General features: G+C 41.4%; 1 protein-coding gene across 2 annotated transcripts in view; it reads right to left on the reverse strand.

Annotated features, from left to right (window-relative positions):
- The window catches only part of si:dkey-215k6.1 (transmembrane protein 132C), a 212,496-nt gene that overhangs the window by 48,907 nt on the left and 137,732 nt on the right, over positions 1 to 25,857 (reverse strand). The window lies entirely within an intron of this gene.

A 25,857-nucleotide genomic window follows, 5' to 3' on the forward strand; every position in this document is an offset into this window, starting at 1 on the left:
GGGTGGAAAAATCTGTGTTACAAAACATTTTTAGCTTAAAGCTACTAAACTGCCTTTGCTATTTTGAGTGTGCATGTCCTTCACGTCAACTAAAATACGATGCATAATCAACCATTTGCGAAGTATAATTAGGAAATCACATAAGGTTTACTCCCAATCATGATTTTTAACAATAAATTATGACAGGAAGTTTAGTTACTGTCAGATTCTATTACTGTCACACAAAATACACACAGAAAGAGCATGTAAATAAAGTAAATCTAATTTAAATTTGTTAACTAGGATTCATTTTTGGGTTTTAAATTGAACTGAAACTTTCCCTACAGTAGTTGGTGTACTAATGTTTTAATCCATGCAGTTAGAATTCTAGCAATGTAAGCTGTGTAACTGATATTTTTATATGTAGAAATACAGTAGAAAGCAAACGCTATGGGCTATAGCTCCACTTTAATGTATTAGATCACCATAAAACCTTGTCCCTTGGACACACATTATTGTCCAGCCCTGCACTTCACCAAGATATATAACCGCTCTCTGCCAATCTTTGACCGCTGTGATCGCTAAGGCGATGACCTTTGCCCCAGATGGCCTTCAGCGAATTCCCTGCAGTATCGTTTACAACCTTAGAACAGGTTCCATTACAGCCCCTCTATTGGTTGCTTGATGGATGTCGCAGCTCTTGACATACCCTTTTTCAAAGTAATTTCATCCCAAATAAATAAATAAATAGACAGGCGCAGCTTTAAAACTTGCAGCGTGGATCGAGGGGGGGCATACGAAAGGGCAGCGGAAAATGGAATACAAGGATGAATGGAGTGTTAATCACTCAGGACAGAATGATAATAGCAGCACAACAGCTTTACATCGACAACGCTAGTCCTGTCGCCTCATAAATCAGCCACTGCCTGCAAAGCGTGCAACTCCCACCACCTCAGTCCTCAACAAGAAAGAAATATGATGCCTCTCGCTTGACCATGCTGCGAAGAGGGAGTAATCATTGCTTTATAATCCTTGAGTAGGATATGAGGGAAGAGTGAGGTGATGAGACAGATGTTCTCCAGCACACAGCAGCCGTAGCCTTGCTGAGCACCTGGGTTTGACACTTACTGTACAGCTCTGGCACTTAGAGCCTACTGCCTTTAGCCAACATCCAGCAAAAGAGACCAAGACAGAAGGCATGTGAAAAGGGTGGCAATTATCAAGTTTCCAGAAGAGTATTTGAAGAAGTATTTCGCTTAATAACGTCTGCTGCTTATAGGAATAGAGTTTGATTGTGAAGGTATTGAAATAATTCAAGACAGTTAACTAGATTAAGGTCATAATTGAAACATGATGCAAAAGAGACTACGAAACAGGCTGGTTAGACAAAAAACAACAATAACAATCGGTATAGGAGTTGCCTGACGTGTAATGCAAACTAAGGCAGAGGTGGAAAGGAAGAAGGTGGTGAAGTTTGCCACCTATCCCACAATCATTTTTGAAATCTCATATGACAAGATAATCCATGGGTGGTCCAGTGGCTCAGTGGGTAACACTGCTGCCTACTGAATAAAGAAGAGAGAAATTCCAGCTACATACTGCCCCAATAACCTTTGTAGTTTGTGTACTTTCTCCATGAACAGATTATTGGGACATCCACTGAGAAAGGTCAAGATCAAAGCAACCAGCAACCCTGCCTAACTTAATTCAGGCACCAATGCAGTAAAAACCAAATCAGGAAGGTGAGAGGATTCATAAGATTACCTTGCCTCGGAAGAATTAGAGATGACATTAAGCATTAAGAGACAAATAAGTGCATGCATGATTACCATAGGTAGTGAGATCTGAAGTTATACTGTACATCCAAAGGGTGGTTAATCATTGGATTAATAAGTTAAAGAATGCAGAAAAGGAGAGCTTGAATGACTAGGCTATTTGGATCCAGCAAAGTGCCAACAGACTAGTATTTCAGGGTTATATTCATAAGCCATAGCCATGACAGGTAAGGAACTTAGATTAGTTAGATTCTGGCCAACTAAAAAATTCACCCCACACCAGTCATTGGAATAGCACTGTAATTGACCTTGGCTGATGTTCCAAAGAGTGTTAATTAATTCCTACCATTTGAAAGCCTCAGAGGGCACAGTCAGTTGGTTCCTCTACTTGTCTCTTAAACGTGTCGGAGTACTTTGTTTCTGGTCTATCAGCTTTGTTAACACTTTAATGCACCTGTGAAAACCAGTGCAAAACACAACTATTGGGGCTAAATAATCAGTGAGATAAAAGCCACCTATCTGTCCAATGTTTTATTTTCGACAATCTTATATAAATTTGCTAAATTCACTGTGCTATCTGGAGCTGATCGTAAGTATAGCGATAGAGGCCATGTCTCACTGGGAAGGAATCATGTTCCATCACAGGGAATGTACTCTAATCTCTACTGTGTCCTTGGACCGTGGGAGTTCGTAATGGAAAGTCAAGCAAACACTAGGAGAACATGCAAACGCTGCACACACAGAGCCCATGGAGGCAGCGTTCTTCCCCTAAGAGTTAACAAGTAGTTTCCTTCATAAAAGAAAAAATTTGCTAACCACAACATACCACTGTACCATAAGCACAATATATGAATGAAAATAAACTGCCTTCCAGTGCTGCAGGACACCACTAACGGTCACAACGTGGCATGGCACGGGCAGGAAAAAGGTGGATGGTCCACTTGCGGCTCAGAGACAAAACCTAACAACTAGAGACCAAAAGGAGACATGGTTGGGAACAAAGTAAGACTAGGGTGAGAACAGGCTAGGGAACAGAACAAATGACAGACAGGAAAGAGAGTACCTACAATCACATTCCAACCACAAACAATGACTCAAAGAAATGAACACAGGCTGGGACTTAAATACATACACTATACTGAGCAGGAGGGAAACCAACCAACAATCAGACAATCAACCAACAGGCAACAGATGAAGTAACTACTATAACGAACACAGGACTAGGAAACTCTAAGAAATACTGAAACTAAGAAACACTGATCACAAACTGAACACTAAGCTAATAATTAAACAGGTGAGTCTGGTGCAAGCCAGCTTCAAACCCTTGACCAAGAAGTTCATCATATGAGCCACATGCCGGGCCCACTGAGAAGCAGGGAAACCCCACGCGGGTAGAAGGGCTAGAGACAGAGATGGGAAAGGGTGGAATGATGAGCAACGCCTGCTGGCCAAATGGGGTAAGACTGCAGAGGGTGGGAACACACGGTACTGGCCCTGACACTAACCTGCCAGGCCAGATATTTGCACCTTTTCACCAAGGCTTTTGAGCAGTGGCCCAGAGTCGCCTACTGCTACAGGATAGGCAGTACAGTGTGCTATTTTAGAACCAACCAATATGAACAGAGCAAATTTTGCTAAAAGAAAATCCTTTGTTCCCACGTCAATGGCTCCATTACACAGTAGTGTATCTCCTAGCAATCTGCAAGGGAGACATCAGTAGGAAGGCCAACCATTGGCTGGGTGTGACTAATCTTTTGTTGCAATTCAAGCCCATACCTCTGACTGCACAGTAATAATTTGTCATGAGCGTTAAACATATTCGAGATGTTGGGGGAGGGAGGCGACGATTTCTTTTTCTGAACTGAATTAATTAGACAGCATTGATTTCAGCCACTATCCAAGCCAAAGTATTTATTTTGTGTCAGATGAAATAAAACTGGGAGACGGATCTCAAGGCCATTTATCACAGAGGCCTCTTGTTTAACCTTTGCAGAGAAAGTCATATTTCAAAAGAGGACCCAAAAATCTCTAAAGATTAAGGGGTATGTGTGTGGGTCCAGTAATAAACAAGACCTAAAGAGTAATGTTTCTCCTCTGACAGGTCCACTCAGGTAAGCTGGATCCTTTGAATGTGACTTGCATTTCGCAAACTTTATCAAACTTGAATGGAAGATGTTTTTTTCATACTGTAGTCTAAGGAAATTTGGTATCCAGAAATGGCTGCACGGCCCTTTTCCTCAAACTGCTAGGGAATTCATAATCCCAAATTCTGAGGATAAACACTGTCCTGCACTGGAGCACCATTCCCAGTGCTGCACTGTATTTCATAATTTTTGCCTCAATATTGTGAAAATTATTTTTTACCTTTATACATTTATAGTAAGAGCAAGTCAATATACATACTTGCACATACATACATACATAATGTTCATACATACAATACAGTCAGACCTCGGACATTCGCAAGGTTAAGTTCCAGAACCTGACGCAAATGAGCAGGATTCGTGGATGTTTGGTATAGTCACTAAAAATGGTAATATGGGCTTATTTCTATAGTTTAAATCCTAAGTATGACCCCAGTCATGCTCCCAAAACACCTTCATTTCATTTAAAAGTTAGCTTAATACATTACCTTTAAACAAAAAGAAATGTTTGATGTAAAAATAGAGTACAGAACGGATATTTGTCACACTAGCACATTTACAGTAGTAGTACAGTACAGTATACTAATGATACCCCTACTAATTCATAGAACACGGCATTGGCTGCCGTTTTCTTTTGCGTGCACAGTAAGGTAAAATGAGTAAACGAACGGGACTGTAAACTTATTGACATAGTCATATACGTAACCAAGGTACGATTCAATAAAATATGTAAAGGAAACATGTATTATACATACAGGGTACAGGTATTCAATCAATTAAAAATTGTGTAAAGACATGCAGAAATAATAAGTTGTAAAAATACTATGTGTGTGCTAACCACGAAAAAGAGAGAGAACAAAAATGTATGCACACATTAAAAATATTTCATAAAAAACAGTAGAATGAAATTTTTGCGGATCTGTGAATTCGCGAATCACGAATGCACGAGGATTGACTGTAGTTGAAACATGACATTCAATACAAATATACCTACAAAAAAGTCCATGTGCAATAAATAACTCAAGCTAATTTCACCCTTAAGCCCATTATAGGGATATTAAATGAAAAATAGATAGTAAAAATGGATAGTAACCAAAAAATAATTGTGCCTTTCTTTTTAAGAAACTCATATTGTTCAGTTATCGTCCTGGTTACAGAAAGTGCTGAACATATATAGTAACTAGAAGATAAGGACAATTTTAGAAAATAGACCCTTATTATTACTACTAGTGATGCAGGTACATCATTAAGGCATGGAAAAATGGCCACTACATGTAATATGATTATTAGAGGGAGGGTTATAATAGTATTCAGCCAGTAAAGCTGTTTCTCTAAAATGCACTGCTTGTGCATGATGTTGAATGTCAGCCACAGAAGACCATATTTAATTGGAAATATTTTGCAGTGTGCTTTCTGCTCATCCTGGGTATGATGTTAAACTGCATCAGGCAATGTAAGCGGTCCTCTCTCTTGCAGGGGAAAATTTAGGGGTTGGTGGTGGGATTGGCACTCCAGCCACCGTAAAAACTTCACACGGCACCAATAATGCAGATAGACCTCTCTTCTGCTCTCCATCAGAGTAGCTCTTCTGCAGCCGCCCAGAGGAAGGCTGCACACATCATGAAGGGGATGAGGAAAGCCCTCAGAAGCCTCACCCCCGAAACGGCCTGATAGGCCAATAGGATCAGGCCTGTTGGGGATCAGAACTGATGTGGTGCTGAGGCATCACCCGTCTCTCTGGCATGATGACCATCTTCCTCTGCTGTGGGAGGAGCTTCATAAACTCCACATTTCACTGGTGGCACCAACTGAGGTATGCAGACCATGGAGTAGCCAGATCTCTGTTGGTGGGTAAACCTGTTATTGGTCTAGTCACTCCAATGGCAGGTCTGGCGACTGTGGGAAAAGTGGCTTCAGGCTCTGTTTTAATGATCTAACACAAAGTGTAAAGCATAAAGTGCAACTAACATTTATGGACGTGTCCAAATTCATTCCGGTATTTTAATGGCGGAAAAAAACAGACTTGCTCCAGCACAAGGCTCAAAAAGGTTGCCCTAACTTTCTTAATCGTTCAGAGGCATGTTTTGGCCATAACAAGTAATGGCGTATCACCTCACCTTTAAAAGGCAGCGGTGTACAGTATGTTCTACAGCGAATTGCTATGACAATGAAGCATTTGCCCGGCAAGCCAGATCGCTTTTCACCTGAGGAAACAGACATGCTCATGTATGTGGTGAAAAGGTGTGAGCAAATCATCACCACTGTTGCACCTAAGCCTTTTGAGCTGAAGCTGGTTTGGAATGAGATAGCAGTGAGTGTGTCCTCATTTTCTGGCATCACCAGATCATCCACTCAGTGCCGAAAGCAGTATGATGAAGACGGGGAAAACAGAAAATCGCTGCTGAATGAGAGCACCGGCTGGGAACGGGGACTTAATTATGTTTGTTTGTTTTTATTTTAATTTTGGGTATGCAGTTCGCAAAATATAAATAAAAATGCAATCTTTATTAATGCAAAACACAACCTACAATTTTTATGGTGTTTTAAAATGTTCCAATAAAAGGCAACAGGGTTGTTATTTTTCAACTCAATCTCACAATTTAGATTCCTTACCAAACTACAGACAATTCAGCTCCTCCACCAGCTGAACCCTCCATACACTTCTTTGTTGGCTTCGGCACATACAGTTCAGTATCATGCCTTCTAAAGTCCTCCAATGTCTCCTCATTTATGTCCAACAGACATCCATCACGTAAAGAATGCTGCGACCTTCTGAGACCTGGATTGTTGTATTGGTCTACTTATCTAAATATCTGAAATGCACTTTCAGCAATCCAAATGTCCTTTTAATTACAGCACGTTATCAATTCTGATAATGAACTTGAAAGATTTTTCTTTTTTCTAATGATACGGTCTTGTACATTATATATATATATATATATATATATATATATATATATATATATATATATATATATATATATATATATATATATATATATTTACAGTCGTCTCTTGCCACTTCGCACTTCGACTTTCGCGGTTTCACTCTATCGCGGTTTTTTGTATACTCGTTAAAAAGTTGATTGAGATCGTGAAAATTGATATATCGCTACGCATCGGAAGCATCTTTGCGCTTCGCAATTAAATGTACAATAATAATAATATGATATTTGTAACGTCTATTATGTTTTATTTTCTCTTATTTTGTCTAATATATTGGGTAATACGAGTGTAATTGTCATGACCTGCCTGTACGATCCTCGTGTGCACCACGCCCCCTTACTAACCACGTGTACAACCCCGATACTGACCAGATGTTCCTGTCAGTTTGATTCCGTCGGTGTATTTAAGTCCACGTCAGAGTCTGTAACCCCAGGCCTGTCCTTGACGTTTTGATGTTACATGTTCCGGTGTCCTGCATTTGGAGTGATTCCAAATAAACCCTTCGATCCTGATTCCTCGTCTCCCCATTCCTGCTTCCGTGTCCAGCAATCATAAAAGTAATGGTGACTAAAGGGTGTTATTTCATGTCCAATAATGTAAAAAAAAAAAACGTATGTAGAAGGCCATTTCTATGCTCTATAAAAATATTCGATTTATAAATAAAGAATCCTACTTTGCAGAAATTCACTTATCGCGGTAGAGTCATGGAACTGATTTACCACGATAAACGAGGGTCGACTATGTGTGTGTGTGTGTGTGTGTGTGTGTGTGTGTGTATATATATATATATATAATTCATTTTTTTTCTTTCTACGTTTCATTAAACAGTACGATTACCAGATGTACTTTATAAAAAAAAAACCAGATGTACTTTATAAAACATATGTAAATTAAAATAACATACCCTTAGTGCTGTCATGACCTGCTCTTACGATCCTCCTGTGTGCCACGCCCCCTCATTAACCTCGCGTGAAACCCTGATTGTTCCCAGCTGTTTGATGTTATTTCCGGCTTGTACAGTGTATTTCAGTCTGAGTTCAAGTATGTTTCCCTAGGTCTGTCATTAACGTTGCCTGTGAGTTCTGTCGGTGGTTTGTCAGTAAACCCTGTTTGCTTGCATTTACGGCTCCCATTGCCTGCTCTCCTGCACTTGTAGTGTACAAGTGCACTTTGAGCGGGTATCCCTGTCAATAATGAGCGTCATGCACCCGCACATTTCTAAAATGTGCTACTTAAATACCGTTTAATAATGCGCGACTGACTTTAGGCATGGTTTTTGTTGGTCAAGAGCGCAATGTCATTTCACTGTTTTAAAATAGCAATGCACCACCAATGCCCCCGGCCATGTCTCATTTAAAAAACACCGTTCTTACAAGCAGAAAGCCAGAGCAAAATCATTTGCTATTTTGATGACATGTGCACATGGAGTGAAAATGAGCAATGCGCTGGTACATCACTACCAAAACCACTTTGCGTCATGCTTTGTGCCAGTGAAAAATAGGGCCCTTCATATTACTTTAATACTGGTGGTGCAAAGGAGGTCGATCACGTCCTCGAGGGCAGATGCTGGAGGCTCCTACAGAGTTGTAGAGTCTACAGAAGTGCCCGGTTTGTGAATTCTGACCACAGATTTGTTGTTGCTGATCTGAATATTCAGCTTAGGTCCAGGAGGCTACCATGTATTAGGGCAGTGAGGCTGGGCCATGCCAGACTCCCAGATCAAGCTGTTTCTAATGAGTTTAAATGCAATTTGTGTGAAGAATGTGCAGAGTTTGGTGCGACTGCCAATTGTACTGTGATATGGGAGACCTCCTGTGATAAGACCCTGAAGGTTGCTGAGGGATGTGTTAGTGTTGCCAGTGTTCCCAGAAGGAGTTGTTTCATCTTACAGGGTACCCATGATATTATCGACAGAAATTGCAGTGCTAGGCTTGATGGCAACTCCGGTCTGTACCGGGCACTGAGAAGGACCACTGTGAGGGCTCTGATTGCAGATAAGAAGGTGTTTGTTAGACAGATCTGTAAGCAAGTGACACTGTCTCTGGGTCCACAGTCTAGCAACCCAGATAGTTCTTACAAAGGAATCAAGACATCATGGGCATCCAAATCTGTTCCTCTGAGCCTCGTAGTCAGGGTGGATAATGGAATGGTCCTTACAGATGATACTGCAGTTGTGACCTGCTTAGCTGGCTACTTTGAACAGCTGTTTAAAGTGGATCCACTGGCTAGGACATTGGACATCCCTGGGTCCACAGATCTTGAGGTGAATCAGTTGGGGGTAGGGAAGACCACAGGCTTCTGTGGTATAAAGGGTGAACTTCTCCAGGCTGGTGATAAGGCTATCCTTCATGCATTGCAAGCTATCTTTGCTTCCATTTGGGATATGGGCATCATCCCAACTGACTAGAAAATGGAACTTTGTTGTCCTTATCTGGAAATGGAGCAGGCTAGAGAAGTCTGGTTTTACACCTATGAAGTCTACCATCAACCACATCCTGGCACTGAGGGTTCTCGTTGAACACAAACACAAATAGCGGCATATTTTCTTTGTTGATTTTTGTAAAGTATTCGACTCAGTTGATCAAGCTGCCCTGAGGGACATCCTGAGACTTTTCAAGATCCCTGAGATTGCTCGATGTCTTTGCTGGCCTGTACATTAGCACAGTGCTGTGCAAAAGTGGGGTTTAGAATTCTTCCCGGTTGATCCTAGGGTTCATCAGGGGTGTATTCTTGCTCCTACTCTATTCAATGCCTGCATGGACTAGGTGTTGGGCAGGGTCATGGGGTCCAGTGGCTGTGGAGCATCTGTTGGTGAAGAAAGATTCACTGATCAACAATGCTGTGATCTCTGCGGAATCAATGGAGGCTCTGATTGGGGCTCTTGAGAGATTGAGTGAGAAGTCTGTGTCTGTGCTCTTGAGTGTGCTGGATAAAAACCAAGATCCAGGCTTTTAATGACTTCTTGGGCACAGCCATCAGGAGTGTGTCTGTCTGTGGAGAGAATGTCGACCACGTCAAGAGGTTCACTTACCTTGGCAGAAACATTCCTGTCTCTGGTGGCTATTCCTATGAAATCAGCGGACAGATTAGGAGAGCATGGGGGGTCATGAGATCACTGGAAAGTGCAGTGTACAGTAGCATTCCTGATATCTTTGCAAGAGGATAAAGGTTCAGATCAAGTCCTAGTAGTCCATGTTTTGCTGTATGGCTGGAAGAAACGGAAGCTATCCAGTGAGCTGAGATGAATACTGGACTCCTTTGGTACTGTGTCTCTTTGGAGAATCCTTGGGTTCTGCTGGTTTGGTTTTGTGTCGAATGAACGGTTGCTCAGGAAGTTCTAAATGAAGTACATTACTTGCATTGTGAGGACCTAAGTGGCAGGACCAGGCCAGGGGGACTAATGGCTCATGTAACACCTGGCTACAGCATATAGATGGGCGTTTCCTGTGGGTGGAACTGGAACACGTGTTGGCCCGGGTGGGTTGTCAACTTACTGGCTTTCTCATGAAAAGATTGTGCTTGAAAAATTGTTAGGATAGTTAATTGTGCTGTTTCTTAATTCCTATCACAATTCCTCTGTAGGAATCGCAAACATGTAGTATCTTCTCCAAGCAAAACTATAGTATCGTTCCTTCAAAAAAAAAAAAAAAATGGAACAGAGTCACCAAGCTAGAAAGTCGTCTTTTACTCATTTCCAATGACAAGTTAATACTGTCCCATTTTTCTGCTTTGCCACCATTTCTCTAAAATGACTGACCTTTTTGGAACCGTTTTTTTGTGTAGTGTTGAGTTCCATTGGAAATTTATAATGTGGCATTACACTATTACACTGAGTTATAATACAAGTCATCCCTGGTCAGCGTGATAATAATGTGTGCAATCCACTGCAAACTGTATGTCATGAACTGCCCATTTCTCTCACTTGTAGAAGGTCCATAAACCATTGTTAGGTCTGTTGCAGTATTTAACACCTATATTTCAGGACCAGAGTCTCCTTGAAGCAAATAAGAATCAAAAATGGCATTTTGCACACAATACCCCAGTGGGCTATGGCAAATGTGTAACACACAATCACCAGGGACTTATAGCTGAAGGACACAACCCTTTATCAGCAGCTGCAGGTAAGAGCCCCGCTACTTCAGGTGATACACCACCAAGGTCCTGTTCCTCCCTGCTTCCTTTTCTTCTCTGGAAAGGGTATTATAAGCTGCTTCTCAACCAACATCTTTTTAAACACAGACCCTTTGAAACACAAAAATCACTGATAACAAGTGAGATTGCATACGCAAGCTATATAGGTATTTTTGGAATTATATAGATAACTTGTAAAAAGGGATTATTGAAAGCTTATAGAGCAAACATTAAACATTACAAAGTTGGCACCTTATCAAGGTGAGGGAGGTGCAAGTCACGATGGGTGTGGAACAGAAACACATTCTGGTAAACCACCAATGAACATACAGAGGCACAGAGGGCAATGGCAGCTTACTGTATATGGAGATATGAGCGGCACAATCTGTGGACTGGACCAGACGATGCCACTGCAGGAATCCACAAAGTCAATCCGCCTGAGATTCCAAAGGACAGAGCTAGTGTAGACAGTGCTATCGGTCAAGCCTCGGGCTGGACGGCAGGCACTCTGCACCTAGAATGGGGTTTGACATGGCCCTCATGCCATGGAATGGCAGGCCTCTGCTGCAGCCAAGTGTAATGACAGACCTGGGGATGTCACGAGTGGCCAAGGACTTCTTCATGCAAGTCACATTCTCATCTCTCGCACGACACCTTGGGAACCTAAGAACGACCTAGTAAATCCCATGAGGTGCCTTCAGGTTGGGTCATTTGCTCTCTGGGAATTGGTTTCTGCTGTTGTGCTCAGTAATTTCTTACATTTCGGCTGAATAAACAGATATATGAATTGTATTTCCACACTGTTCTCTAACATTCTCTCTTATTTATATTATTATTCGCAGAAGTCAGTCGTGAGGACTGCGATGAAGCCTTCATTCATTTATTGCCATGATGCATGTTGCATGATTGAAGCAGTGACACAGTCATCATTATGAATGAAGCTGAAAGTGGGTGTGATATTTTGATAACCAACCAACAAAAGCAATATGCTTCACAGCTATCTAAAACCACCTTTTCTTCATTACTAAGTTCTATACTGCATTATTGCAATTCAAACTTTCTGGAAGGGCAGTTCTGCAACCAAAGTCTGTGCTTTGTGACTCCCTGACATAATCCTAGGGCATTTATATCAAATTTGTCATATCAATCATTCTTGGGTTTTACATATCACATATCTAAAATATGAATCTATGTGTATATTGTAATTTAATCAATATAATGCACTTTGTTGATAATGCCAGAATAAAAAGTGAAATATTACCTTCTAAAACATAATATTTCTTTTAATAATAACACTACATAACATATCTAGATACCAAAGATTTGCATCATATATTATGCGAACTTGGTTTTCAATGGAAATGGCCCAGGTCAAATCATACTAATATCTGTTCCAATGCATGCTTAATACAAATGTCCAAATAAATGAATTAAAATAATCACAATAGACATTGTGTATGTTCTTTGCGCTAGATTGACATCCCACCCAGGGAGTCCCTTGCCTTTGTGACAACAGCCCTGTACTTTGTATTGTATGTATTTTCATCAAATACAACCCATAGCATTTTAAGCTACCTTTACGACATGTATTTCGAGAAACATAAAATGACTGCTTTGTAGTCTTATACTTGCATAAAAGTCTCATAAAGGCAGTGAAAAATGCTAAAGGAACAACAACAGTTTGCATATTTTAATGAAGTTTTTACAGTAGCTATCAAAATTAGAAAACACGTAACATTTTGTAATTGTGCCCTTGAGAGGTAGTGGGCTATCCCACATTTTTGACCCCTACCCCCTTTTTATTGAATATTTTCAATTGGATAAGTTGTCCAGTTAAAATTTTCAACTTTGGAGATCATTTTCTCAAAACTTTGTTTTTGTGGGATAGCCCACTTTACCTCTTAAGGGCACAATTTACATAGTCACTGCTTACCCGAATCCGCAGTTGCCTATGGTTTGAAGCAATATATTTTTATTGCATTTCCTCAGTAAAAACACTCTCACGTCACAAAATAAAAGGTTGCAGTTCCTCAATCAGTGTAAACAAAACCTAGATAAGTGCTCTTGCTCATGCTTTCTTGACCCAGCAACAACCGCAGGATTGTCGTATTGTTATCATATGAATAGCCCTATTTGCAAAAGGGTGGCGATCAGGTTTATCCCAGTTACCACAAGGCTATATAGGAGGACGTAGACCCCCAAACGTCAACACAGCTGAGTCTGCTGATGCTATACTGTTCTCTGCAGTGACTAACATGCAGTACAGCCAAGCCAGCAAGCAATGACAGGGAGGCATCAAAAACAGAACTGCATTGCTTTGCTGATTGCTACCAGCAAAATTTGGATTACATCTCTACTGTAGGTGTGTAGAGTTTCAGTCTAGGTAGGTGATGCTATGATTAAATAATTCCTTGGTACGACCCCACCTAGAATATTATCTGCAGGTTTGGTCACCATACCATAAAAAGGACATTGCTACCTTGGTTCAACGTAGGGCTACAAGAATGACTCCTGGTAATAGAGGAAAGTCTTATGAGGAGAGGTTAGCTGAGCTGAATCTGTTTAGCCTCGAGCAAAGGAGATTAAGGGGGGACATGATCCAGATATATAAGATTCTAACAGGTCTGGATGCTGTTCAGCCAAATGGCTACTTTAATATTACTTTAAATACTAGAACTCATGGCCATAAGTGAAAATTAGCAGGAGAACATTTTAAAACGAATTTGAGAAAGCACTTCTTTACACAGCATGTAGTTAGAGTATTTGATTTATAACATTTGATTCTTATGCATTTTACCAAAATGATATACGATTTTAATATGACAGTCAAAATAAATATACAATAAATATGAACTTAATCTGTCACTAGACATAGAGTATCTCACAAAAGTGAGTACACCCCTCACATTTTTGTAAATATTTTATTATATCTTTTCAAGGGACAACGCTAAAGATATGAAACTCTGTTAGAATGTAAAGTAATCCGTGTACAGCTTGTATAATGGTGTAAAGTTGATGTCCCCTCAAAATAACTCAGCACACAGCCATTAATGTCTGAACTGCTGGCAACAAAAGTGAGTACACCCCTAAATGAAAATGCCCAAATTGTGCCCAATTAGCCCTTTTCCCTTCCCGCTGTCATGTCACTCGTTAGTGTCTCAGGTGTCCTTGGGGAGCAGGTGTGTTAAATTTGGTGTTATCGCTCTCACACTCTCATACTGGTCACTAGATGTTTAACATGGCACCTCATGGCAAAGAATTCTCTGAGGATCTGAAAGAAAGACTTATTGCTCTACACAAAGATGGCCCAGGCTCTAAGAAGATTGCTAACACCCTGAAACTTAGCTGCAACACGGTGGCTAAGACCAGACAGCGGTTTAAAAGGACAGGTTCCACTCAGAACAGGCCCCGCCATGGTAGACCAAAGAAGTTGAGTGCACGTGCTCAGCGTCATGCCCAGAGGTTGGCTTTTGAAAATAGACGTGTGAGTGCTGCCAGCATTGCTGCAGAGGTTGAAGGGATGGGGAGCCAGCCTGTCAGTGCTCAAACCATATGCTGCACACTGCATCAAATTGGTCTGCATGGCTGTCATCCCAGAAGAAAGCCTCTTCTAAAGTTGGTGCACAAGAAAGCCCGCAAACAGTTTGCTGAAGACAAGCAGACTAAGGACATGGAATACTGGAACCACATCCTGTGGTCTGATGAGACCAAGATAAACTTATTTGGTTCAGATGGTGTCAAGCGTGTGTGGCGGCGACCAGGTGAGGAGTACAAAGGCAGATGTGTCTTGCCTACAGTCAAGCATGGTGGAGGGAGTGTCATGGTTTGGGGCTGCATGAGTGCTGCCGGCACTGGGGAACTACAGGTCATTGAGGGAACCATGAATGCCAACATGTACTGTGCCATACTGAAGAAGAGCATGATCCCCTGCCTTCGGAAACTGGGCCGTAGAGCAGTATTCCAACATGATAATGACCCCAAACACACTTCCAAGACAACCATTGCCTTACTGAAGAAACTGAGGGTAAAGGTGCTGGACTGGCCAAGCATGTCTCCAGACCTAAACCCTATTGAGCATCTGTGGGGCATCCTCAAACGGAATGTGGAGAAGCGCAAGGTGTCTAACATCCACCAGCTTCGTGACGTGATCATGGAGGAGTGGAAGAGGATTCCCGTGGCAACCTGTGAAGCTCTAGTGAACTCCATGCCCAAGAGAGTTAAGGCAGTGCTGGAAAATAATGGTGGTCACACAAAATATTGACACTGGGCACAATTTGGGCATTTTCATTTAGGGGTGTCCTCACTTTTGTTGCCAGCAGTCAGACATTAATGGCTGTGTGTTGAGTTATTTTGAGGGAACATCAACTTTACACCATTATACAAGCTGTACACTGATTACTTTACATTCTATCAGAGTTTCATATCTTTAACGTTGTCCCTTGAAAAGATATAATAAAATATTTACAAAAATGTGAGGGGTGTACTCACTTTTGTGAGATACTGTGTATGTCCTTTACTGATGTAAAATACATATGAAATTAATGTACCATCAAACATACAGTGCTCAGCATAAATGAGTACACCCCACTACATTTGTCAGAAAACCTTTAGTTTCCTTTCAGAATCAACATTTTCTATGAGATACTATATTACAAAATACTCTCACAAATGTGGGCCATTGATTGCAAACAAGATTTGTTGATTTGCACACACAAAAAAGTGATTTTCCTAACAAATTCACTCAAGCCCATGTTGCAAAAATGAGTACACCCCAATTATAGTCTTAGGAGAAAAGCCACACTTAAGACTACAAAATTCTAATTAACAGGCATTCAACCACAGGTGAGTCTAATGATTCATTTAAGAGGTGTCCAGCAGACAGGTGACTATAAAAGGGCATTACTTAACAAAGAAAAGCCCTTCCCATTTCATGCTGTCAGCAATGGCTCCACATGGAAGAGAAATGTCACAAAATCTGAGAAAGGCAATCATTTCTTTACACAAAAAAGGTGAGGGCTACAAGAAGATCAGCAAAGCTTTACCTATCAGTCAAAATACTGTAGCAAAAGTGATCCAAAAATTTAAGAAAGATGGAAGTGCAACGATCTTACAGCGACGTCCAGGCCGTCCACGGAAGTTAACATCTCGAGAGGAGCGTCTGCTGATGAGAAGGGTTGAAGAAAATCGCCATGCAAGTTCACTGCAGTTAGCTAAAGTAGTAGAAAGCCAAACTGGAGTGACCGTTTCCCGTGACACCATACGGCGCACACTGCAGAGGAATGGCATGCATGGGTATCGTCCACGAAGGAAGCCTCTCCTAAAGCCCATGCACAAAAAAGCACGCCTAGAATTTGCTAGGGCCCATGCGGAAAAAGATGAAGACTACTGGGACTCTATACTCTGGAGTGATGAGACAAAAATCCCTGTTTTTGGAACTACTTGTTTCAAAACTGTATGGCGTCGTAAAGGTGAGGATTTCAAAGAAAAATGCATGGTGCCTACAGTGAAGCATGGTGGTGGCAGTGTCCTTATGTGGGGCTGCATGAGTGCTGCTGGTGTTGGGGAGCTGCATTTCATTGATGGTATCATGAACTCAACAATGTACTGCTCTATACTGAAGGAGAAGATGCTGCCATCTCTCCATGCACTTGGTCGTCGTGCACTTTTCCAACACGACAATGATCCAAAACACACATCTAAAGCTACTGTTGCATTTCTGAAGAAGAACACGGTGAAGGTGATTGAATGGCCAAGTATGTCTCCTGATCTGAACCCAATCGAACACCTGTGGGGAATTCTGAAGCGACAAGCGGAGGCATCATACATGTCTTTCATTAGAATATTATAAAAGCAATAGAAATTGTTAGTAAGAAACACATGCAATCAACATGTATTCCTACTAAAGCCATATGTTACCACATATGCTAACTGGAGGAAATGAAGTGGTGTTCATCTAGCTGTCGAACTAAATATCAGTAATTTTTTGTAGAACTGTGGAAATTCTTGTTAGTTCGTATCGTGTTACTCATAATTTTCATATGTTTTAATGTTAAATTGTCATTTTTGTTCATGCAAATGTACACTAAGTCTACAGAAAAATAGCTTTTCATATTTCCTTTAACTGTTCCTTTAACAGTACTGTAACTATTAAAGTAAGAACCTAATAAGACTATTCATGAGCCAGTCATTGACATTTAAAGAATATTCAAAGAAAAATCAGGTTAGTAGAGGAACTTAGTGGACAGATGGGTCGTAAGGTGTTTCTTGAAGTTAGATTCAAGATTACAGGATGTGGTTTAGCAGCTCATTCCAACATGGGGAACAACACATGAAACCTGTCTGGAGTGATGCTTCTCACATAATTGAGGGAGCTCCAAGCAGTGTTGGTTTGCTGATCAAAAGGTGCAAGGTGGGACATAGGTCTTTAGGAGCCTTTTGATAGTGATGGGTGCCTGTCCATTAATGGACCTCTATGCCAGCACCAAGGAATTGATCTGAGGACCGACAGGGAACCAGTGAAGAGATATAAGGAGGGGAGTGACATGAGAGTGCTTTTGCTGTCAGAATAGCAGATGAGCTGTTGCTTCAGCTGCAAGGCACTAGTTAACACTAGGTCAACCATTTCTATGATTCGGTGGGGTTGCTTCCTGCCACAGAATAACAGGTGATGTAGCTGTGTCATATGACTTTCATCATAGTGTCAGAGACATTATCATCAATCAAAATTTGGCTCAATGAGATCCAGGATTTGGTAGGGTTGCTTCCTGCCATGTACTAACAAGTGCTGAAGGGGCTTATCCCAGAATCAATGGGCACGAGGCAGGAAACAACCCAGGATGGGGGGCCAGCTCACACACCATTCACTCATGCATGCACTCCTATGGGCAATTTAGCAACTCCAATTAGCCTATTTGGAGCACATATGAAGCATGTTTTGGACTGTGGGGGGAAACCGAAGTACCCGGAGGAAACCCCACAACGACATGGGGAGAACATGCAAACTCCACACACATGTGACCTGTGGAGGTGGAGACTCGAACCTGGGTCCCAGAGGTTTGAGGCAGCAGTGCTAACCACTGCACCACCATGCCGCCCCTCCTTCTGTAATTAATTTATTATAAAACTAAAAATAAAGAGATATAAAAAACCCCAAAATTGGCAGCATTGGCAAAATGCAGCATTCTGTTTATTAGGAAAACAGTTACTTGATATTTTTGTAATATTTATTTACAATAGTTTGTGTGTGTGTGTGTGTGTGTGTGTGTTTGATGTTGAGCTCCATCAAAACAGTTGAAATAGAACACACCCACCGTGTAATTGGAACACCTCCCACATGTAAACACAATGATGTGCTACAGCGTTGGTTTGTTGTTTGAGGCTACATTCCATGTAATAAAATCAAAGGGATGGAAAAACGCTCAAAACTGGATCGCATTATAAGGGGTAAAAGTACATTGGCTTTTTCTTGAGAAGAGGAAGGCAACAGAGGAGATGGCAGCTAGAGTCACTCAGTAGCAAATAAGCTGTGTCACCTGCTCTAGTCAAGGAGGATGCTACTAAAAGGTTCTCTTTGTAAATATTGACAGTAGCAATATTGCTTCACATAAAATTCTTGAAAACATCATTAGTTCCGGTTTGTCTAACTCCCTTGACCTGTGTAGCCAACCTTGGGCTAAGGGTTGCAGCAATTCCAGATGATATCTGTTAGAGTGTGAAATGCTCCCTCAAGATGAGATCAGCAAGATATAGTCTACTCCAGTGGTCAGTCAACTTCCTTGGATCTGGGTTGGTGGTGTTCACTGGCGGTTATTATCACCAACAATGAAATCAGCAGAGTGTGTACATGATGATGGACAGTTCCCAGTAGAGTTCCGGAGCTTTTTTGGTATAACTTATTCTTACTATCACTTTTTTTTTTGTCTGAAAGTGTCATCCATCTCCACCATCTAACGCCAAGGGGGTAAAGTTCCAGTGGTGACTAAAGTGAGAACAGGTATTCCAGCCATAACTGAAAACTCAGAAGGCCATGTGTTAGCATTCCCTGATGAAGCAGTTCACTCCATGCACTCCATGAGTAATTCCTTACTACAGTTACTGCCTCAGCAGGGTCAAAGACAGTTATTTTGTCACTTGCCTGGAGTCCTTGGAAGTGGCAGTAGGTGTGTGCCCTTTCTGATCTTGTCTGTATTTCCTTTCACACTCCGGACTTTAGTTGCATAGCTCCTAAACTTCAAGGAAACTGAGGCCCAGATGGAAAGGTTTCTAGAGGTGCCACAAGCCTATCATTTTACAGCCAGCATGCATGCTAATGCTGCTATGTGAGTCCACCACAGAAGACTACTGATCCTAGTGGGACAGTCAGGCAATGAGCCATGGCCTCCTGTATCAGCATTGGGAGGATTGGTTCCTGACTAAGTACAGTGGCTGCTGCAGGTGCCTCACAGACTCTGGAAGAGGATCTTGTGCTATATCCTTAGGCCCGCAGCACTGGTGCACTGTTCTGCCAGCTGACACAGAGATTCTACTTGCACTGATTATCAACAGGACATTGACCTCTATGGTAACTTCCGTGACACCTGAAATGAAAACAAAAAAACCTAACAAGCATCCTTACTGCCTTCTTCAGTCACTCCCGTCAGAGATCCCACTGGATATGTACCTGGATATCTCTGGGGCCCTTTCGTACCACCAATATCGGCAATCACTACAGTATGTTCTCGTGGCTATGGACTACTTCATCAAGCGGCCCAAGACATATGTGGCACCAAACCACTGTGCCATCACCAGAGGCTGGTAGAGGCTAGAGATTGGGGTGCCACAGGAGCTACAAAATGACAAAGAGCAGAATTTCAAGTTGGAGAACACGAAAAAAGTCTGTGCTTACCCAGACATCCAAAAACTGAGAGAACTCCATTTCACTGACTGAACAACAACTTGGTTAAATGTTTCAACTAGATGCTCGCTAGATACTTGACATCCTGACCAGTTTACCACCCAATGATGCCCAGGGAGCTTGCATTTATGGAATCGAACATCGGGTGGGACCTGTGGGAACTTCCGTGTCTAGGGACAGCTCACACCCTCATGAAAGAGTAACCCTGGTAGTGCCAAAGTCCACCAAAAGCATTTGGCTCTTCAGCTCTCGGTGTTAAGGAGGGCAGGCTATTAGAGTTGGTGTATCAGGTCTGCAGTGCCAAGGCATCAGAGGCTGAAAGGAGGGCTCATGAAGGTCTCCCAAAGAGGACTATCTACCCCAGCATCTGCAGTGTTAGGCTGGACTGCCTGTGCTCCACTGGGACATGCTCGCTGTTTTGTTGGTTAGCCCAATCAACCCCAAAGCTGATAGCTCATTTGCATATTCTGTTTGGTGTTCACAACAGTCGCTTGTTGTTTTATGAGTTATCTAACTTGTATAGTGATGACAAGTTTTACATGCTGTTCATCTTCCCTTTGTGTCTTACCCCTAATGCTGTGTTACCATAAGATTTAGCCCTTGTGTATTTTCTCCACTGGGGGAAAGTTCTCTTGTGTCAGCGCTGTTTGTGCAGCTCTTGTATGGGTATCCTGCAGGGCTATAAAGAATAATAAAGGATAATTAAACCACTTGCTTGAGTCTCCTGCTTTGTTCACGTGACAGTACCATATGTTTAAACTATGCTGTTCTATGCCTTTGTCTTGCCTTTTGGCATGTGTCAGTCCGTCAACCTGGCACAAAGAAGATATCTAAGAATTAACATTTCTAATTATTCCATCCATCCATCTTCCATAACTGCTTATACAGGACTGGGATGTGGTATTTTAATTATCTTTAAATAATTGACAGCTCTACTGTGTAATAGCCTAAGTAGCAATTATAGGAAGTCTGCTGTGAAAGAGGCCTGCTTATGATGTTCTGAAGATTTTTAACCATTTTTTTCTCTTTAATTCCATTTACATTGGTGAAACGCAATGAAATCTTCATTTATGTTGTGTGTTCATCACAAATTAGAATATAGTAAATTAACTCAGCAACTAAGACAATTGAAAATCAGTGTGAAATCGAGAATGAGATTAGAAAGCGACGTGTAATGGAATCCAGAACAAGAATCAAAAATGCTAAACTAAATTACAAGCAACAACACATAGACACATGTGCAGGTTAAACTTTTGGAGTCAGAGCCCTGGTACTGAGGAAGATTTTGGGCCCTCAACCCAGCTCAATACAATTATATAGCAATTTTTTTGCAGCCCTGGAATCATCCTAACTTCTCCCAGTGTATGGCACCCCTGGTTCAGAGTGCAGGGTGAGTCAGCATCCAGTGCCCCTGATGAAAATGGGGTTAAGGACTTTGCTCAGGGGCCCAGCAGAGTACTGGGTATGAGGTCTAATCACGGGTGCACAGTCCTAACCCACTGAGCCATATACTGCCAAATGGCATAACCACAAAAAACATAAACATTTTCTTCCTAGTTTTACTCATGAAGGTATTCATTGGACACTTACCTGGGGAAATTTAAAAAATCAATTATATAACCACATGCACTTCTGTGAGCAGTAATGTGACAGAAAAATGTAAATACCTACATTGTAAATACCACATACTGTATATACAGTCGTGGAAAAAATTAAGAGACCACTGTATATTTATAAACACATCTCCATTTTTAAATCTGGGTTTAATTATGGATCTGCTGGTAGAAGGCTAAGCTGTGAGGCAGGCTGCTTCCAGACTTGAAGTTTCTAAGATGGATTACAAAAGAATAAAGTGAAGCAGGACACTGGTAATGACCAAAAACCAGCCTGGTAGAGGGTGGAAGCAACTTTCTAGCGCCAGAGATGACCGTTATGAAGAGATGAACTTATTCGACAGTTTCTAATGAATTGAAGGATGAGATCAAGTGACCTTCAAAAGGAATGGAAAACATTAAGTGCAGGTGTGAGATGCACTGCTAGGACAGTTCAGTAGTATCAGGCTCCTAGAAGCAAGACTGAAGTCCCATAAAGCAAGGAAGAAGCCCTTCATTAATGAGAAACAGAGAAGAACCAGGCTATATATATACAGCCGCAGAAGATTTTTTTCACTCATTTCTTAATTTATGGGTGTGTGTCTGTGAATAATATATGTTTATATATATATATATATATATATATATATATATGCACACACACTACCAGTGAAATGTTTTTGCACACTCACTGAACATTTATGAAAAATACACTCAATATTCTTCGCTAACAAATTGAAGGTATGTTCATCATTTGAGTACCTTTATTATCGAGAAAATGCCATTTCTTTGATTCATCAAAATAACCTCCTCTAGCAGTTATAACAGCAGAGAAAATTTGAGGCATTTTTTTCTATAACGGACACTAAATATTGCTCTATTTCTTGTGATGAAACAGTTAACTAGTGCATCTCAACCCATGGGTCTCGACCCAAATTTGGTCGCGGCAAATTCTACAAGGGTCGTGAGGCAGAGTTGGAAATGTAAGCATTTTAAAACTAGCGAGCTCCTATGCTGATCCACGATCAGATTTCCCAGTGGTTACAGTTGGGTCTGCAAATGCTTAGTGCAAAACTAGTGAACACTCAACCAATCCAAGAAGTCAAACCACAGATGCTTAATTTAAAAGTCACTGGCACATCCAGTCAGATTTGTGCAACAGGCATTTATTAGTAGACTGCACTGTGTTCTTGATCATAGCCTTAATTTAAACCTATACTTAATATAGGGTCCCGACTAAGCTGTCATGGTAAAAATTGGGTTGCGGTGCAAAAAAGGTCGAGAACCACTGGCCTGGAATTTGACTACGTCATCACCACACAACCAGGCAATTTAGCAAGTCCAATTAACCTCAGCATGTCTTTGGACCGTGGGGGGGAAACAGAGTACCCAGAGGAAACCACACAACGACATGGGGAGAACATGCAAACTCTACACACATGTGACCCAGGCGGAGACACGAACCCGGGTCCCAGAGGTATGAGGCAAGAGTGCTAACCACTGCATCACCATGCCGCTATACACATACAATGTTTGTTGCAAATGTATAGCAGTACTTGAAGGATGGGGCCTGTTTATATATATGTATCATTCATGTACTGCTATACATTTGCAACAAACATTTTAAGATAACACACATCATAATCATATAATCATACAACAAGTGTAGTCAGAGCCCAGTAAGTGAAAGGTTTTCTTTCTTCCACATAGAGCTGTCTCCCAATCATGGCCACGGGCTTCATTTGACGTGGCTTTGTATGCATTTTAAAATAAGCTGCATGGTTACTTGACTGCTGATTGACATTCCCTGGCCTGCACACCCACAGAAAGGTGCTTTCTCCTTCCCAGCAGGACAACGGTGTATGACGGCTGTGCCTCACAAATTGACCTCTCAGTCACATGAAAGAGCCCATTATCAAGCACCATGATCCAGGCCGGCCGTTAACGAGCAACACGTGACGTCAGCAAAGAAATATGAACTATACCCAATCGACAGGAAGGCCCACTACACAATGGCCATGTTACCCATGATTAGGATGGGGCCTGAACACAATGGAATCACTGTTCCCCCTCTGAGACCCTCCCAGACCATCATTAAATGGTTTTTACTCCCCAGGCACACTGCACTTAATTGCAGACATAAGCGCGGCAGTCATATTTTATGACTCAACAAGTACTGCTATACATTTATAACAAACATTATAAGATAATAACAAACATCATAATCATACAATCATACATTGTTTGTTGTTAAAGTATATTAAAGCTGTTAAGGTATGTTAGGGTGTTTAGGTATACTTACATGCTGCTTGTGAATGTTTTACGAACACATTATGAAGGTGCAGTTAATACAGAGTGTTACCAGTTGTTGTAGTAGCATTTTTGAATGGGATTCTCCTTACATTGTCAGCCTTACATAATACAACATTAACAACATTATTAGTTTTATCCTCCTTAGTCTTCGCTCCTTCAAACAAGTCCAATATCAGATTACTGGTATTAACTCTACACCATCTTCTGTGCTGACAGGAAGGTTTGTGTCACCTGGGCAGTGTGAGTGACACTCCAAAGGTCTGCCATTAGGAAAGGCATGAAGTCAATTGTCTGATGGAAAATGCATTTCTAAATGGGGATTTGGGTGGCATGACACTGCTGGAGAGAAGGTGGACTTAGGACATCCTCTAAGGGGGACCCACCACTCAAAATTGTTTTTGCAATTTTGCAAGGTCGACTGCTAGGGATGGGATGTGCATTCTGATAGAATGGCTTGAGGCAGCCTGAAAGATCTCTCTGTCCCTCAGCATAGCAACACTAAGCTACTTACCTGAAAAGCAAGTGAAATACTTTGAATAAATTGTAGATAATTACAACATTTTTTACCTTCTTCCCTGTCAGAAATGAGGCACATTGCTGTGATGGACACTATCCTTCCTATTCATTTTCATTCCATTCATCAGTAGATATTTGGAAGATCTGCAGACAAGACTGATGGAACCATAGTGATAAAAATGTGTGTAAAAGCCAGAGAAGAGCAACCACTCCAGTAAAACCATCTCCCAGGTAAACTCCCAGTTGAATTCTAACATTTCTGGCACCACACCAGCTGGCTTCTAGATTTTCTTGTTACCAAAGGCACATAGAGCTGCTTGACCTGAACAGGAAACGGAATATAAACCACTTCTAAAATGCACTGACTAAGCAGTAGGGGATCAATTGTTTCTCTGTAAAGCAAAGCATAACTATATTGTTCAAATCTTGAAGGGCCAAGTTCAGATACTCAGAATTAAACCCAAAGGAAGTGCCGGCGCCAAGAACTTGTTATGCTTTTCAGCATCTTCTCACCAATACCAGCACAAGACTGCACTAACAGGGAATGGAGTACATTCATTCAACTGATCTGTGAGTGTGGGATTTTGCTGAGATGCAGTGGTATAACGTTCAGCGCTGTGGGTCAGGATTATGTGTCTGTGTCCGCAAGGTCATAGGTTCGCATTCTATGGATCACAGCTGGGCCCTTAACTCCACCTGCTGCTGATGTGCTGCATATGGACTGACCCGATGAGTGACCCCAAACTTTCTTCACTATACTTTGGACAAAGATGAATGAATAATGTAATATGTGATTCGTTTTAACTTTCCTCTATAAAGACAATTGAAATCATAAGCTTATGGCACAGAATTCAGAATGCTTCAGAATTTGCCTTTTCTTGCCAAATTATCAAAAATAAAAATCATGTTTTGTCCTTTTTTTCTGAAAAGGCTTTTTTTTTTGGGGGGGGGGTTTGAAATACCACAACAAGAGACTTGTCTGACCATTGTTATCATTTTTTATCTATTATTAAAAGGGCAGCGCAGTTTTAGGATGACACATTCACAGAATATATAGAGAGAAGATCTGCACTTTGAGCTGAAGACAGAGGTCATAATCAAGTTGGTGCTGTACCTTAAATACAATTAGTTTCCCTTTCCCTGAAAGTAAAATGACTCCCATTGGAGTTGTGCAGCTCGACCCGGCCAGCTGTGCGTTTGTATTCAACGATATTTTTCTTCTTTCACAGTCCCTTTGTGTCACATACAAGGGGCTGCCCACTCCTTAAAATTCATAGCTACAATAACGTCCAGAATAAAGACGGTAAATGGTAGATTTCTTTTCCCTTACCTACATAAAAAGCAGGACACTAATTCTGTGAGAAGCCCTCTGCCCACCCAGAAAGGCTGACTGTGTTCTCTATGTTGGAGGGTCGACTTGAAGGTTAGATATAGAGTCATATGCAGCAGAAGGCACGCGTGTGTCACATGAAATGTCACACTGTCGCTGTGACAAAGGGGAACCATGGCAGCAAACCCAAAGCAGATTTGAGCCTTCCTTTACATCGAGACTTAAACCTTTCTGAGGC

Source organism: Brienomyrus brachyistius, chromosome 2, assembly GCF_023856365.1.
Source record: "Brienomyrus brachyistius isolate T26 chromosome 2, BBRACH_0.4, whole genome shotgun sequence".
In the NCBI taxonomy this organism is placed as follows: Eukaryota; Metazoa; Chordata; class Actinopteri; order Osteoglossiformes; family Mormyridae; genus Brienomyrus; species Brienomyrus brachyistius.